Consider the following 15,817-nt stretch of genomic DNA (forward strand, 5'->3'; position numbering starts at 1 on the left):
ATGCCACACAGATATAACTGAGTGGCAGCTGTAAAAACAGAGAACTAAAATACATTTTGTTGCTAGTTACCAACATCTCGACTTGAAGCTCATTAGGTAATGAACATGAGCGAGGTAGCAGCAGCAAGGAGAGCCTCGCTAGCAACCACATGAACCAACAACTTGCATCTGGCACCAACTTAAGCATTTAGTTTCAGTGCTTCAGTTGAAATTCACCCCAAGTGTTTCTCCTCATTCGTACAGGGCATATGAAATGATCGTATGGCAATGTCGGCCGGGAGGCCCCATCTGGGGAACTTCGATCGCCGAATGCAAGTTGTATTTCAGCCGACGCCACAGTGGGTGACTTGCGTGCCGGTGATGAGGACGAAATGATGATGAGGACAACACAAAACCCAGTCCACGAACGGAGAAAATCTCCAACACGGTCGGCAATAGAACCTGGGCTCGCTACAAGTGAGGCAAAAACGTTACCGCTCAGCTAAGCAGACGGACGTACAGGTCATATAGTCTTGTGAAATGATATCGTTTTGGAACACTATGTGGTAAAACTTTAATGAAATGTACATATCTTAAATATCTAGCAGAGGGTGCGAACACAGCCACATATAGTAATAATAATAAATAACATATCCTGAGATTATAGTTTTATAAGTTTTATTCATGACTGATTTAGAGGCTTCACATCTCATCTTCAGATGTACCTGTGCAATATAATAAAAACTTTATCAAGAGTACATGTTCAGTACATATACACATAGCATTATTTTTGGTAAAGTGTACCGCCAGTTTACCTGTCATAAGGTTAGTCTGGAGGTTTTGTGCTGATATCATATTATACAGAAAATATATCTAGTCGTAACAAATATCAATACTAGGTCAATAATATTTTCTATCTGTAAATCTTTATGTCATTACACGTCGTTACTCCTCAGTTTCCAGTGAACCCAGATACAAAAACTTTTAAGTCAATACACCAAACTTTACAATGGCCTTGAGCAAATATTAATTGGAACTCGTAAAAGTTTATGCAAGGCCATAGATGTTTTTATATTAGGGTGTGGTTATACACTCACAATATATCTATGTTCTCTTCATCAGAAAACTGAGTTATAACGGCATGTAATGACATAAACACTTAAAGATAGAAAATATTATTGACCTAGTATTGGTATTTATCATGGCTAATAACAATTCCTGTGCATTATGAATTTATCACAAGACCTCTAATGTCACATTATGCCAGGTAGATTGGCTAGCTTACAATGTATACTTTAGAAGAAATAATGTTATGTTTATATGCATTGATGATGTAATCATGAAAAAAGTTTCCCTATGTACACAGGTACATCTATTGGCGACACATGAATCATGCAAACAAGTTTTTTCCCAGTATAGAAACTTCCACACAAGAAAAGTTACAGTTAATATAAGGCTACCCAAAAAGCTAGAACTAATTCTTCATACTACATGATACCTCATAACGTACCATATTTACTGACATAACAATGATTTATATCCTATTGCTCAGTTCGCTACTATAAATTTACTTCTGCGGCTTATCTGTGAGTAAAATCTGTGTGTCTTGATTATTAACCTATTTAAATGATAACTTTGTGACATGCTGCGGTGTTCTTTAACTAAAAAAGTCAGAACTCCAAAGCCTAAAAGATGGTCATCAATATGCGTAGGACGCTCAAATGTTTTTAAGTGTCACCTGATGGAAGCTGATCTTGTAACGTAATTCTGTTGAATTTACTGCTGTTTTCGTCAATCAATGATTTCATAGAGTAATTTTACTTAAAAAATTATTATTAAATCAGCTGTCACCTTAGGATTCAAGTTTTCGTTTTTGATTTTCTTTTCGTACCCTACGTTACCTAACTTTATCGAAAGTCAGAATGACCTTTTATTCGAAGAGAGATACAGTAACAGGTTTTGCAGAAACAGCATCCACGAGGCAGTTCCACCGAGCCTGAGACACGACCATTGCTCATATTACTGACTGAAACTATATACAAACGGCCTTTTGAAGCAAATGAGGTACCACCGTCCAAGAATGAAGTAGAAAACCCTGGAGTCACACAAATTGTAACTCATATGAGAAAACCTTTTAGGTGCTATTAATTATTTAAAACATCGATAAGAAGACACCGTTAACTTTAAAAACACATTGTCTTGAGGAAATACATTTGAGATACGTACTCCTGAAACCATAAGCTATCGTTTTACGCACTTAAAAACGAAATTCCGTTTCTTCTATCCTCATGTGACTTTTATCGAAAGAGGACCGGCTCACAGAGATTGACTACCATTTCTGTCATTATAAACTAAATAAGGAGGAGTTTTCGCTTTCGACGTACTGATTTAAAACGCATGTCGTATCTCTTGGATGACGCAGTAACAATGACATCATATTCCAACTCTGAAAAACAGTTGCCTCAGCTGAAGGCGAGCAGTGACTGGCAGGCAGCGCCAAACAGACTTTGCGTCGCTCCAACGGGAGTAATGTAATTTAAGTAAATTTGAAAAGTAAATAAAATAATTAAAAAATTATGGTGTATTATTGATGCATGTCATATTTGAAATCGAACTAATCTGTGTATCTGGTTCACAAGATTTTATTTGACCTGCCAGTCAAAGAAATTAATATTCATTACATAAAGTTTTTATTGATATCCAGAATTAAAATAATCTCTACCCATCAAGAGAAACTATAGCTCTATATGTCTAGATACAAACAACAGCGTCAACAAAGATGGGAGCTATGGAGGTATATACCTTCATGGAAGCATGTTAACTTACCAAAAGATAAAATCAAATAAATCTCATCATTTCTACAGAATCTGTATTCTATGGTACAGTTACAGTGGCTATATATGTTGTACAGTTTGTCAGTATGCCTTGTGGCCTCCTTACAGGACTTGTGTACAATGACTACTTAACTATATTAATGTGTTTTGCTGTTACTGCATTAATACATTGTACTACTGACGGCACTTTCAGTGACGGAGGATGGTTATTAATTTTAGATTTTGAAGCCACAGAAGAAGGATACCTTATAGACTGATGTACATGATTTTGTGTTATCCTGTAGTGATTGACTGATCGGAACTGTTAATAAGTAAAGGTTTATTTCATCAACAGCTCTTGGTTGTTCTTAAATGCGTTTTTTTCTATTTCAGCTTAGAACCTCCAATCATCAATTTAAAGACTAGCTCCTAGCGGACTGTATTAATAAGTTCCTCAAATAAAAAAAGTATCGAGTTCATTTTTTTGCTGGACAAAATAAAAATGCCTTTTTTAAAAAATATGTCAGGTTCCAAAAGCACATATATAAAAACTTCTTTTGAATACTACGTTCTTGGAGGGTTCTATCGCAGAAGACAAACGCAGGAAGTCTAAGTAGCCAAATTATCCCTCTATCTGAACTATTATATTGTAATGTTATTAATTGTATATAGATATCCTTACATTTTCTGTTTTTAAAAGATTTGAAATACCAGGATTGCTTTACAAATTAAATCACACTGGTCTCTCCGTTTCTAACATACCTTTTTCGTTTCCTCATAGTTTCTTGTTACTTCCAAACATGTAAATTTCTATACTTCGGTGCATTTAATAGCATAGATGTGTAACTGATAGTTTCTTGTTCCTTCCAAGACTGTTTAAATTGCAATGGAAATATGGATCTGTAATGGCTAATTTACTGCAACACGCTTTCACACTGTGAACAACCGCTTTCACCCTAGTGTCTCATAGACAATATGAAGGTCATCGAAAGTAGCAGTCGGTTAACTGCTGCATGCAAGAGGCACCTTATTATCCTAGATGGGACAGGATTCTAAAGTTATCATTTTATATGCAACTGTTTCGGTACGTGAAGATATGTTGTGCCTGAAGAACTAAATTTTTCAAAACATTTGCAAAACTTATTGTATTTCAAAGGAGAAATAGTTACAAAGTCGACATTGTAATGAATGTAGATTACTTTGATGCCTAAAACGTAAGATATGCAAACAGTACGCAAAGTGTATCTTCCTAGTCTATTAACATCATTAAGCATGGGATCGTTTCCGAGTCAATGACCGTAAATTATTTCTGTATATGATTCAATCTAGTGTGTTCAACGAACTGGGAAATAAAAATATAAAATATTCACGAAGTATTTCAATACATGTATGTTAGGTCAACAGTGAAAATTAAAAACAGACAACTGGAAAAGTAGGAAATAAACTCCAAAAATGCTGTTAGACGTCAACAAAAATAAATATCGGAAAAATAGGTAAAGTAAATCAATCTGGAGATTAGGTTCAACACCTGCGTGCTTTACAAGGCATATTCCTCCGAGTGGTGGTCCGTCGATGCCTTCCTCCAACTTTAGAACTGGGCTAGACAGCTAATTATAGGGAGGCAAATACCAGGCCGTATGCAAAATCCACATAATTACAAAGACTACAAGAGCTGACAGTTGCAAAAATTGTCGTACAATCAGCTAAACAGCTGATGCATCCAAGTTACTGACAAGAGTAATATACAGAAGAATGAAAAATAAAACTGAAATTGTGTTAGAAGACGATCAGTTTGGCTTTGGGAAAGGTAAAAGCGCCAGAGAGATAGTTCTGACCTTGTGGTTGATAACAGAAGCAAGACTAAAAAAAATCGAGACACTTTCATAGGGAACAATAAGGCTGGAAGACCAAGAACGAAGTGCTCGGATTATGAAGGGTGTAAGGCAGGGACGTAGTCTTTCGCTGCTATTGTTCAATATATACATCGAAGAAGCAATGACGGAATTAAAAGAAAAGTTCAAGAGTGGAATTAAAATTCAAGGTGAAAGGATATCAATGATATGATTCGGTGATGACACTGTTATCTTCAGCGAAAGTGAAAAAGAATTACCGGAGCTGTTGAATGGAACGAATAGTCCACTGAGTACAGAATATGGATTGAGATTAAATCGAAGAAAGAAGTGAGAAGTAGCAGACGTTAGAACAACGAGAAAATAACATCAGGATTGGTGATCACTAGATGACGTTAAGGGTTTATGCAACCTAGACAGCAAAACAACCAATGACAGACAGGTCAAGCAGGACATCAAAAGCAGACTGGCACTGGAAAAAGAAGACTAGTACTGGCAAAAAAGGCATTCCTGGCCGGGAGAAGTCTACTAGTATTAAACATTGGCCTTTATTTGAGGGAGAAATTTCTGAGAATGTACGGTTGGAGCACGACATTGTATGGTAGTGAAACATGGACTGCGGGAAAACCGGAAGAGAAGAGAATAGAAGCATTTGATATGCGGTGGTACAGAAGAATGTTGAGATTTAGATGGACTGGTAAATTAAGGAATGAGGAGGTTCTCTGCAGAATCGGTGAGGAAAGAAATACTGTATATGGAAAACACTGACAAAAAGAAGGGACAGGATGGTAGGACATCTGTTAAGATATCGCATAATAACTTCCGTGGTACTAGAGAGATCTGTAGAGGGTAAAAACTGTAGAGGAAGAGAGAGATTGTAATGCATCCAGCAAATAACTGACGATGTAATTTGCAAGTGCTAAACTGAGATGAGGAGAAAGGCGCAGAAGAGGAATTCGCGGGGAGCCACATCAAACCACTCAGATGGCTAAAAAATATTAAAGAAACTAAGTATGCATAAGGGGACAAAAAGAGGGTTGAAGAAATGTGAATATCCATTTCTGTTTTGGATCACATTCATATTTCGTTGATTGGTTTTGAACGCCCCCTATACGTTCCACTCTGTACACCTGCGCGAGCATAAACTAAAGTCACGCTACTCTCTAAAGGGTTAAAGATTGCTTAGAGAAGGGTTGAATCGTTCGGGGGATCAACAGGGTGAAAGGTTGTCAATAAAGTCATCCTGTTGCAAATATCACTGAAAACTTCGTTTTAGACCTGAGATGTTTAAAACGACCGTCGTAGCGAAGGGTGGTTTCATTCAATTCCTTTATTACGCCACCTGAGGCCTTTTCGTGTTGGTTCTGAGCAGCGGTGGAACTGAAATATTTTCCCCAGCCGCCTCTCAGAGACAGCAGGAGAACGGGTGAGATGTGCGTGAGGGCAAGTGTTGTGACGCCTCCTACTGCTGCCCACTGGCACTTCCACGACCAGCGAAGGTGTGACGTCCTTTTTCTATGCCCAGCCGGCATTCTTCACCTCGACGAGATACGTGAAAGCGACGCGACACAACACCATCATTGCAGTCAATACTTGTTAATCAATAAGTTTAATTTCAAATTATTACCATCAGCTTGAGTCGTTGTTTAAAGGTTGCCGCCAAAGATGCTCATTAACAGTTACAAGGTGGCCGCTAAGTGTTTCGAAATGAGTTCACACCTTTGATTTTGTGTGGCACATGTACACTCAATTAAGTCCTTCAAAAGTCACATTCATTTAACACAGCTTATTTGACTTGATTTACTTGAAGGATATTCATGCTTGGACCTGATAATAAATGTCTTTAATCGGAAGTCAAGAAATTTACTTTTAACTAGCCCGGTTTCCAGTGAGGTTAACTATTTCACTCAGTAGCTCAAGAATTTAAGAATCGCGAATATTCAGAACTACAGCACTAAAAGCTCTGACACTAAAATCTCGAACACAAAGACTCGCAGATGCTAAAGACTCCCAGACGCTAGAGACGTTAACAATACGTTACTATTATACAATATAATAGTTATGAAACAAAAGGCACTTTCGTTATAAACTCTTTGAATAAAGCCCCTTGCAACTTTGCATGTAATTCTCTATTCTATTGGCTCTTATTATTCTTTGCAAATGGTTAAAATGGTTCTGAGCACTATGGGACTTAACATCTGAGGTCATCAGTCCCCTAGACTTAGAACTACTTAAACTTAACTAACCTAAGGACATCACACACACCCATGCCCAAGGCAGGATTCGAACCTGCGACCGTAGCAGCAAAGCGGTTCCAGACTGAAGCGCCTAGAACCGCTCGGTCACAGCGGCCGGCTATTACTCTTTTATTTAGTTTTTGTGTCTTAAAAATTCGTGGTTTTACATCAAATATGGGAATTGTTCATGGCCATTCCGAATAAATTTTAGTTTCAAAAAAGGACCTGATATGTAACGAGTGGTTACAGTGTGACGGCCTTACATGGTCTGATAGGTCCACGGTGGCCTTAGGCAGAACTGTGTTAAGGTGTGGTGCCAATCTGACGTCGTTAACCCGTCTTACAACTCCCATGAATTTCTAAGCACTGCTCTTTTTTTAAATTGCTCTTGTCGTCACTTTGATGTGTGAAATGGCGACGAGCTGTGTGTGACGTTATGAGGCACTACGCTATTACAGACCGGAGGCAGGTTGGCCAAATTTAAGCCAAATTTCGAACTTCTGCTTCGTAATGGGGAAAAATTGAGGGGTTTCAAAAAAGTGACACTTTAATTTTGTTGCGCAGTTTTGAACAGACGCGGCTAGTGGTTACCGTAAGAGGGAAAGTTGCGAATTTGCTACCAGTCTGGTCAATTCTTGAGTGCCCGAGACTCGTACCGATTTTCTTTTCATTTCAATTATGTCCCAAAATGCCTGTTATATCAAACCCGGACTTTCCAAAAACTCTCAAAAGGCATCTCAAGTAGTGGCACTTAAATCTCAAGTAGTGGCATCTTAAATTATACACTTTTCAAAACAAGCATATGTTAGCGACTGAAGGTAACGACGCAAGTTTCATGCTCTTACTCCTTCAAAATGTTTTTGAAACTCTCGTTAGTTTGTGACGCTCATATTAACATATCCTAGCGCAGTCTAACGTAACATTTGCAAACGTATCACGTTTTTACTGCTGTGAATATAATTACCAATGTATGTTTAACATTATCAGAACATTAACATCTGAAAGTACCTAATGAAAAATATTTAATGATGGGAAAATGTTGAAAGCATTTAATAAAACGAAACTTATTTAATTTGGAAATTTATAATGAAACGAATTTTGAACATTTACAGAATTAAATAAAACTAACCTTGTCGCGGAAATGCCCACTCATAGTGGCTATAGATTACGTGTCCAGAATGTGTTCACGTCTGATTTATTTCACTGCACACAACAAGGACATCTCCTCCCAAATGTTGTTGTGGTCTTCAGTCCTGAGACTGGTTTGACGCAGCTCTCCATATTACTCTATCCTGTGCAAGCTTTTTCATCTCCCAGTACCTACTGCAACCTACATCCTTCTGAATCTGTTTAGTGTATTCATCTCTTGGTCTCCCCCTACGATTTTTACCCTCCACGCTGCCCTCCAATACTAAATTGGTGATCCCTTGATGCCTCAGAACATGTCCTACCAACCGATCCCTTCTTCTAGTCAAGTTGTGCCACAAACTTCTCTTCTCCCCAATCCTATTCAATACCTCCTCATTAGTTATATGATCAACCCATCTAATCTTCAGCATTCTTCTGTAACACCACATTTCGAAAGATTCTATTCTCTTCTTGTCCAAACTAGTTATCGTCCATATTTCACTTCCATACATGGCTACACTCCATACAAATACTTTCAGAAACGATTTCCTGACACTTCAATCTATACTCGATGTTAACAAATTTCTCTTCTTCAGGAACGCTTTCCTTGCCACTGTCAGTCTACATTTTATATCCTCTCTACTTCGACCATCATCAGTTATTTTGCTCCCCAGATAGCAAAACTCCTTTACTGCTTTAAGTGTCTCATTTCCTAATCTAATTCCCTCAGCATCATCCGACTTAATTCGACTACATTCCATTATCCTCGTTTTGCTTTTGTTGATGTTCATCTTATACCCTCCTTTCATGACACTGTCCATTCCGTTCAACTGCTCTTCCAAGTCCTTCTTCCAAATAAATTTTGCAATTAGGCCCTGATAATGTCTCACCTGCAGTAGATGCTCGGTTCTTATTTAATTTTCTTAGAATTACAAATCTAACATTGAAACTCATTTTAATAAAACTACACTTTCTTTTTAACCTTACCAGAGGCAACAAACATTATTGAAGCATAAAATTGCTATCACTTTTACATTTAAATTATGAAGTCAAAATCTCCGTTCAACTAACAGAAGTGAATGGATCTTACTAACACCTGGACACATGACTCTTTACCTAACACTCGAAATCAATGGAACATGAAAATTAACGAACTACGATAGTCGCTAAATGCAAGCAAAGCAATGCGACAAATACCCTTTGGCTGCTGAAAATCAAATTCCAAAAATGTTTCCTCCAATAACAATCAGTTCCTAGCTATTCTCAAAATTTCTCATCTTCAAAAGGGAACCACCTGCTCTGACTGAGAGTGCCTCAGCTATGCTTACCTATCGCCATCACATCTCGCGCAAGTCTCAACTGCGACTTGCTCTCCCCGCTATTGTTGTTCTGCCTTGCGAGTCCAATTTTACTCAACAATGCTTTTCTTAGCACTGAAAGGCAATGCGCCCAAACTCTACAAATGCATCTGTGGAGTTGAAGCCTTTGCAATCGATAAATTGCACAAATAACTGATGAACCCATGCTATCGAAAATTATGTCTTAGTGAATAGATCCATTATAAAATACAGTTGACAAACTATTTATATAAATAAAATTTCTTCATTATGTAAGTGGCAGACAATGTGTTTCTCTGTGATTCTTCTATAATACAAGTCAAATTGATGTATAAAGTTTCCTGTATCATGCAAAGTAGGTCGCTTTCTATTTTCACATGAAATGTCGATTTATGCACATCGAAGCATGACAGAGATATACAAGGAGAGGGATTTGAAAATGAAGATTAGGCCACTCTATTGATTGCTTTTCGTTGTAAACAACAGAACGTGATAATCTTGTGGAGAATGGTATGACACTCTGAAATTCAGGTAGCTATTCTCCACAAAATGGTACATGTCGAAATAGACGACAGAGGGATAGAGAAACAATTAAAATCGCTCAAAAGAGGAAAGGCCGCTGGACCTGATGGGATACCAGTTCGATTTTTCACAGAGTACGCGAAGGAACTTGCCCCTCTTCTTGCAGCGGTGTACCGTAGGTCTCTAGAAGAGCGTAGCGTTCCAAAGGATTGGAAAAGGGCACAGGTCATCCCCGTTTTCAAGAAGGGACGTCGAAAAGATGTGCAGAACTATAGACCTATATCTCTAACGTCGATCAGTTGCAGAATTTGGGAAAACGTATTATGTTCGAGTATAATGAGTTTTCTGGAGACTATAAGTCTACTCTGTAGGAATCAGCATGGGGTTCGAAAAAGACGGTCGTGTGAAACCCAGCTCGCGCTATTCGTCCACGAGACTCAGAGGGCCATAGACACGGGTTCACAGGTAGATGCCATGTTTCTTGACTTCCACAAGGCGTTCGATACAGTTCCCCATAGTCGTTTAATGAACAAAGTAAGAGCATATGGACTATCAGACCAATTGTGTGATTGGATTGAAGAGTTCCTAGATAACAGAACGCGGCAGGTCATTCTCAATGGAGAGAAGTCTTCCGAAGTAAGAGTGATTTCAGGTGTGTCGCAGGAGAGTGTCGTAGAACCGTTGCTATTCACAATTTACATAAATGACCTTGTGGATGACATCGGAAGTTCACTGAGGCTTTTTGCGGATGATGCTGTGGTATATCGAGAGGTTGTAACAATGGAAAATTGCACTGAAATGCAGGAGGATCTGCAGCGAATTGACGCATGGTGCAGGGAATGGCAATTGAATCTCAATGTAGACAAGTGTAGTGTCCTGCGAATACATAGAAAGAAAGATCCCTTATCATTTAGCTACAATATAGCAGGTCAGCAACTGGAAGCAGTTAATTCCATAAATTATCTGGGAGTACGCATTAGGAGTGATTTAAAAATGGAATGATCATATAAAGTTGATCGTCGGTAAAGCAGATGCCAGACTGAGATTCATTGGAAGAATCCTAAGAAATGTAATCCGAATACAAAGGAAGTAGGTTACAGTACGCTTGTTCGCCCGCTGCTTGAATACTGCTCTACAGTGTGGGATCCGTACCAGGTAGGGTTGACAGAAGAGATAGAGAAGATCCAACGAAGAGCAGCGCGCTTCGTTACAGGATCATTTAAAGTGCGCGTCATTTATGTTGGCGGCCGAGTTTAGGTTCGTTCTGCGCATCTGACCTCACAAAACACAGTCAGTCAATGAACAGAGAACGACGTTGCCAGATCTCGACTGCAGTGCATAGCATGGACGAGTGTCTTCAGTATTAGAAACGTTCAGTCATAAATAAAGTAAAAGAACAAAAGCAATGTCTTGATAGCAGACTTTCTTTTATAGAAAGTTTGGAAAAAGCATTCTTTATACCAACTGCTTCATATTCTATTAATTAATTAAACCAAACAAGCAATCAGACTCCTAATTCAAGCGATAGGAAGGAAAGGTGTTTGTATCAATCTCACGAACCGCTTTAACGCACTAAAGAAGAGCGGTAATTGTTTATTTCCTATTGTACTTCGACGAAGCGTGAGTAATTCATAGTCATACCAAAAGTGTTTGTCAGTATATTGCGTCACGTGTTGGACTCCTCACTGTATTTTGTGAGTAGACGATCTGCGTTAGCGTAATGGTGAAGGTGTTGGACTTCTACTCTAAAGGGTATGAGTTCAAACCTTGTGCGGAGCTTAATATTTCAATTATTTAAAAACAATATCGAATTGCCTTACTTCATGAATTATATTCGTTTGAATGCAATTTTTTGAAATTTCTAGTGCTTAGTCTCTTCATTAACCCTTTCGCTGCTGCAGACACGTGCTCCCCACATTCCGCGCTGTGCGCAATTTTGTCATCACTGCACTGCTCGCCTGTGCAGACACAAGGTGTTCCCACTGCTTTGACACACTTATCATTCGATTTCACAAAAACTATTTGGCCCAAAAAGCTGTTGTTACACGTCTTCTTGACTGATACCTTCCCCCCATAAATGACTTAATGTTGTTTCGATGTTCAACGCAGTTACACTACAGACCTCTAAAATTGCAACACCACGAAGATGACGTACTATAGACGCGAAATTTAACCGACAGGAAGAAGATGCTGTAATGTGCAAATGATTGGCTTTTCAGAGCATTCACACAAGGTTGGCGCCGGTGGCGACACCTACGACGTGCTGACATGAGGAAAGTTTCCAACCGATTTCTCATACACAAACAGCAGTTGACCGGCGTTACCTGGTGAAACGTTGTTGTTATGCCTCGTGTAAGGAGGAGAAATGGGTACCATCACGTTTCCGACTTTGATAAAGGTCGGATTGTAGCCTTTCGCGATTGCGGTTTATCGTATCGTGACGTTGCTGCTCGCGTTGGTCGAGATCCAATGACTGTTAGCAGAATATGGAATCGGTGGGTTCAGGAGGGTAATACGGAACGCCATGCTGGATCCCAACGGCCTCGAATCACGAGCAGTCGAGATGACAGGCATCTTATCCGCATGGCTGTAACGGATCGTGCAGCCACGTCCCGATACCTGAGTCAACATATGGGGACGTTTGCAAGACAACAACCATCTGCACGAACAGTTCGACGACGTTTCCAGCAGCATGGACTATCAGCTCGGAGACCATGGCTGCGGTTACCCTTGACGCTGCATCACAAACAGGAGCGCCTGCAGTGGTGTACTCAACGACGAACCTGGGTGCACGAATGGCAAAACGTCATTTTTTCGGATGAATTCAGGTTCTGTTTACAGCATCATGATGGTCGCATCCGTGTTTGGCGACACCGCGGTGAACGCACATTGTAAGCGTGTATTCGTCATCGCCATACTGCCGTATCACCCGGTGTGATGGTATGGGGTGCAATTGGTTACACGTCTCGGTCACCTCTTGTTTGCATTGACGGCACTTTGAACAGTGGAAGTTACATTCCAGATGTGTTACGACCCGTGGCTCTACCCTTCATTCGATCCCTGCAATACCCTACATTTCAGCAGGATAATGCACGACCGCATGTTGCAGGTCCTGTACTGGTCTTTCTGGCTACAGAAAATGTTCGACTGCTGCCCTGGCCAGAACATTCTCCAGATCTCTCACCAATTGAAAACCTCAGGTCAACGGTGGCCGAGCAACTGGCTCGTGAGAATACGCCAGTCACTACTCTTGGTGAACAGTGGTATCGTGTTGAAGCTGCATGGGCAGCTGTACCTGTACACGCCATCCAAGCTGTGTTTGACTCAATGCCCAGGCGTATCAAGGCCGTTATTACGGCCAGAGTTGGTTGTTTTGGGTACTGATTTCCCAGGATCTATGCACCCAAATTGCGTGAAAATGTAATCACATGTGAGTTCTAGTATAATATATATTTGTCCAATGAATATCCGTTTATCATCTGCATTTCTTCTTGGTGTAGCAATTTCAATGGCCAGTAGTGTATTATGCAGCATTAAATGTACTAAACTAATGCACGAAATTTTGAAGAGTTTTCAGAAGTAGAAGTCCTTAGCGTATACTTTCCATATGGTCTATTTTAGTTGCCACAATCTTGAGAATGAAATGTGGACAAGATACCTAAATTTCATATAAAATTTACTGTATAACAATATCTCATTTAATTTAAGTACCACATAGGTGTCGTATGTAATATTGAGAAATATTCCGTCTTTCGCGACTGTAATAAAAGTTTATTCTCAACATTGTGGCAACTAAAATCGACCATACGGAAATATACGCTATGGACTTCTACCTCAGCTCAATGGAAGCACACAGATTCACGGCCACCAAAAAAATTTCGTGTAACCGCCAGTGCTGAAAAAATGATGGTGTCCATGTTCTGGGACAGCGAGGGCGTAATCCTTACCCATTGCGTTACAAAGGGCACTACGGTAACAGGTGCATCCTACGAAAATGTTTTGAAGAACAAATTCCTTCCTGCACTGCAACAAAAACGTCCGGGAAGGGCTGCGCGTGTGCTGTTTCACCAAGACAACGCACCCGCACATCGAGCTAACGTTACGCAACAGTTTCTTCGTGATAACAACTTTGAAGTGATTCCTCATGCTCCCTACTCACCTGACCTGGCTCCTAGTGACTTTTGGCTTTTTCAAACAATGAAAGACACTCTCCGTGGCCGCACATTCACCAGCCGTGCTGCTATTGCCTCAGCGATTTTCCAGTGGTCAAAACATACTCCTAAAGAAGCCTTCGCCGCTGCCATGGAATCATGGCGTCAGCGTTGTGAAAAATGTGTACGTCTGCAGGGCGATTACGTCGAGAAGTAACGCCAGTTTCATCGATTTCGGGTGAGTAGTTAATTAGAAAAAATCGGAGGCCTTAGAACTTGAATGCACCTCGTATAGTAATCGCGAAAGCGTTACGGAGTTGATGGATAAAATCCAGTGGAAGACTCTGCGAAAGAGACGCTCAGTAGCTCGGTACGGGCTTTTGTTGAAGTTTCGAGAACATACATTCACCGATGAGTTAAGTAGTATATTGCTCCCTCCTATGTATATCTCGCGAAGAGACCATGAGGATAAAGTCAGAGAGATTGGAGCCCACACAGAGGCATACCGACAATCCTTCTTTCTACGAACAATACGAGACTGGAATAGAAGGGAGAACCGATAGAGGTACTAAAGGTATCCTCCGCCACACACCGTCAGGTGGCTTGCAGAGTATGGATGTAGATGTAGATGTAGATGTAGCTGAGCCTTCCAGATGCCCGCATGAGTATCTGCATCAGAGCAGCAGCTATGCCCCCAAACTTATACTACGTGGAGCCGACAGCCGTTTCAAGGTGATCAACGCGAATCATAGGGACCGGACGGTGACTTGAACCCCTGTCGTCTAGAATGTGAATCCGATATGGTAATCATTGCGTCGCCTTCATCTCTAAACATCCACTGCTAATGGCTTAGCAACTACGGCGCGCATACCAGCAGAAAATTTCACTGCAGTGCGTAATTTTCTCTGTGCTGGGGGGATGTAATATAAACAAGCAAAGTAAAAAGGAAACAGGAGAGAAATAAATGTTACGCTATCTCCCTTAATTCTCTATGGTAAGCGACGGTGCTTACTGGTTGTACCGTGACAGCGTAAGGCCGCTTGGTTCGCGAAAAGCTGTTCCTGCTCCCAGAACAGTGCTGGTCGGACCTCAGCTGCATTCACAGACGGAGGTCAAAACACAGGCGGCACGGCTAACGAAGACAAATGGCCGGAGAGTGCAGAGAGGCGTCTGAAAGCGGGCAGTAATTAGCAGGCTTCTAATGAAGCAGCCTGGGATTAAGCCAGCCCAGCCACATTACCGCCCCTTATTTGTTTTTCATAAGCGATATTTTTAATGCAGGCCGAGCTCCGCACAGTTTTGGTATTGATCTCGCAGACACTACGAGGATACAGAATTTCCATTTTCATTATAATTTTCCATTTTTGCTGCGTCTCAGAACTTTTTTTTGAACACACTCAAACAACAATTGCATTGCCTCGTCCTATCTATGTACAATTCATTACGGTCGTTCATACATGTTGGATTAACTTCCTATTGAACCGTCGAGATTGTTGCAGTTTCGGGCTATTTTATAAATAATACCAGCAGCACTTTCAGCTCAAATGATCCCAACGATTTACAGTTTACATCAGGATAGACCATTTTAATCCATAATAAGGAATAACTTGGGATCGAGATGAGGTACAGTTCCTGCGTAACGAAAGCGCCGGCACAAAGATGAAGAACCCAAGAGCAGAGAAGGCTGTGAGACGACGTCAGCCAGTATTTCGCTAACTATGACTAACTACAGGAGCAGTCTCTAGCCGAAGAGATATGCGCCGCTCTGTCATCCGGACGGTTACTGGTAGAGCTGTCACT

Source organism: Schistocerca cancellata, chromosome 2 (genome assembly GCF_023864275.1).
Source record: "Schistocerca cancellata isolate TAMUIC-IGC-003103 chromosome 2, iqSchCanc2.1, whole genome shotgun sequence".
Lineage (NCBI taxonomy): Eukaryota > Metazoa > Arthropoda > Insecta > Orthoptera > Acrididae > Schistocerca > Schistocerca cancellata.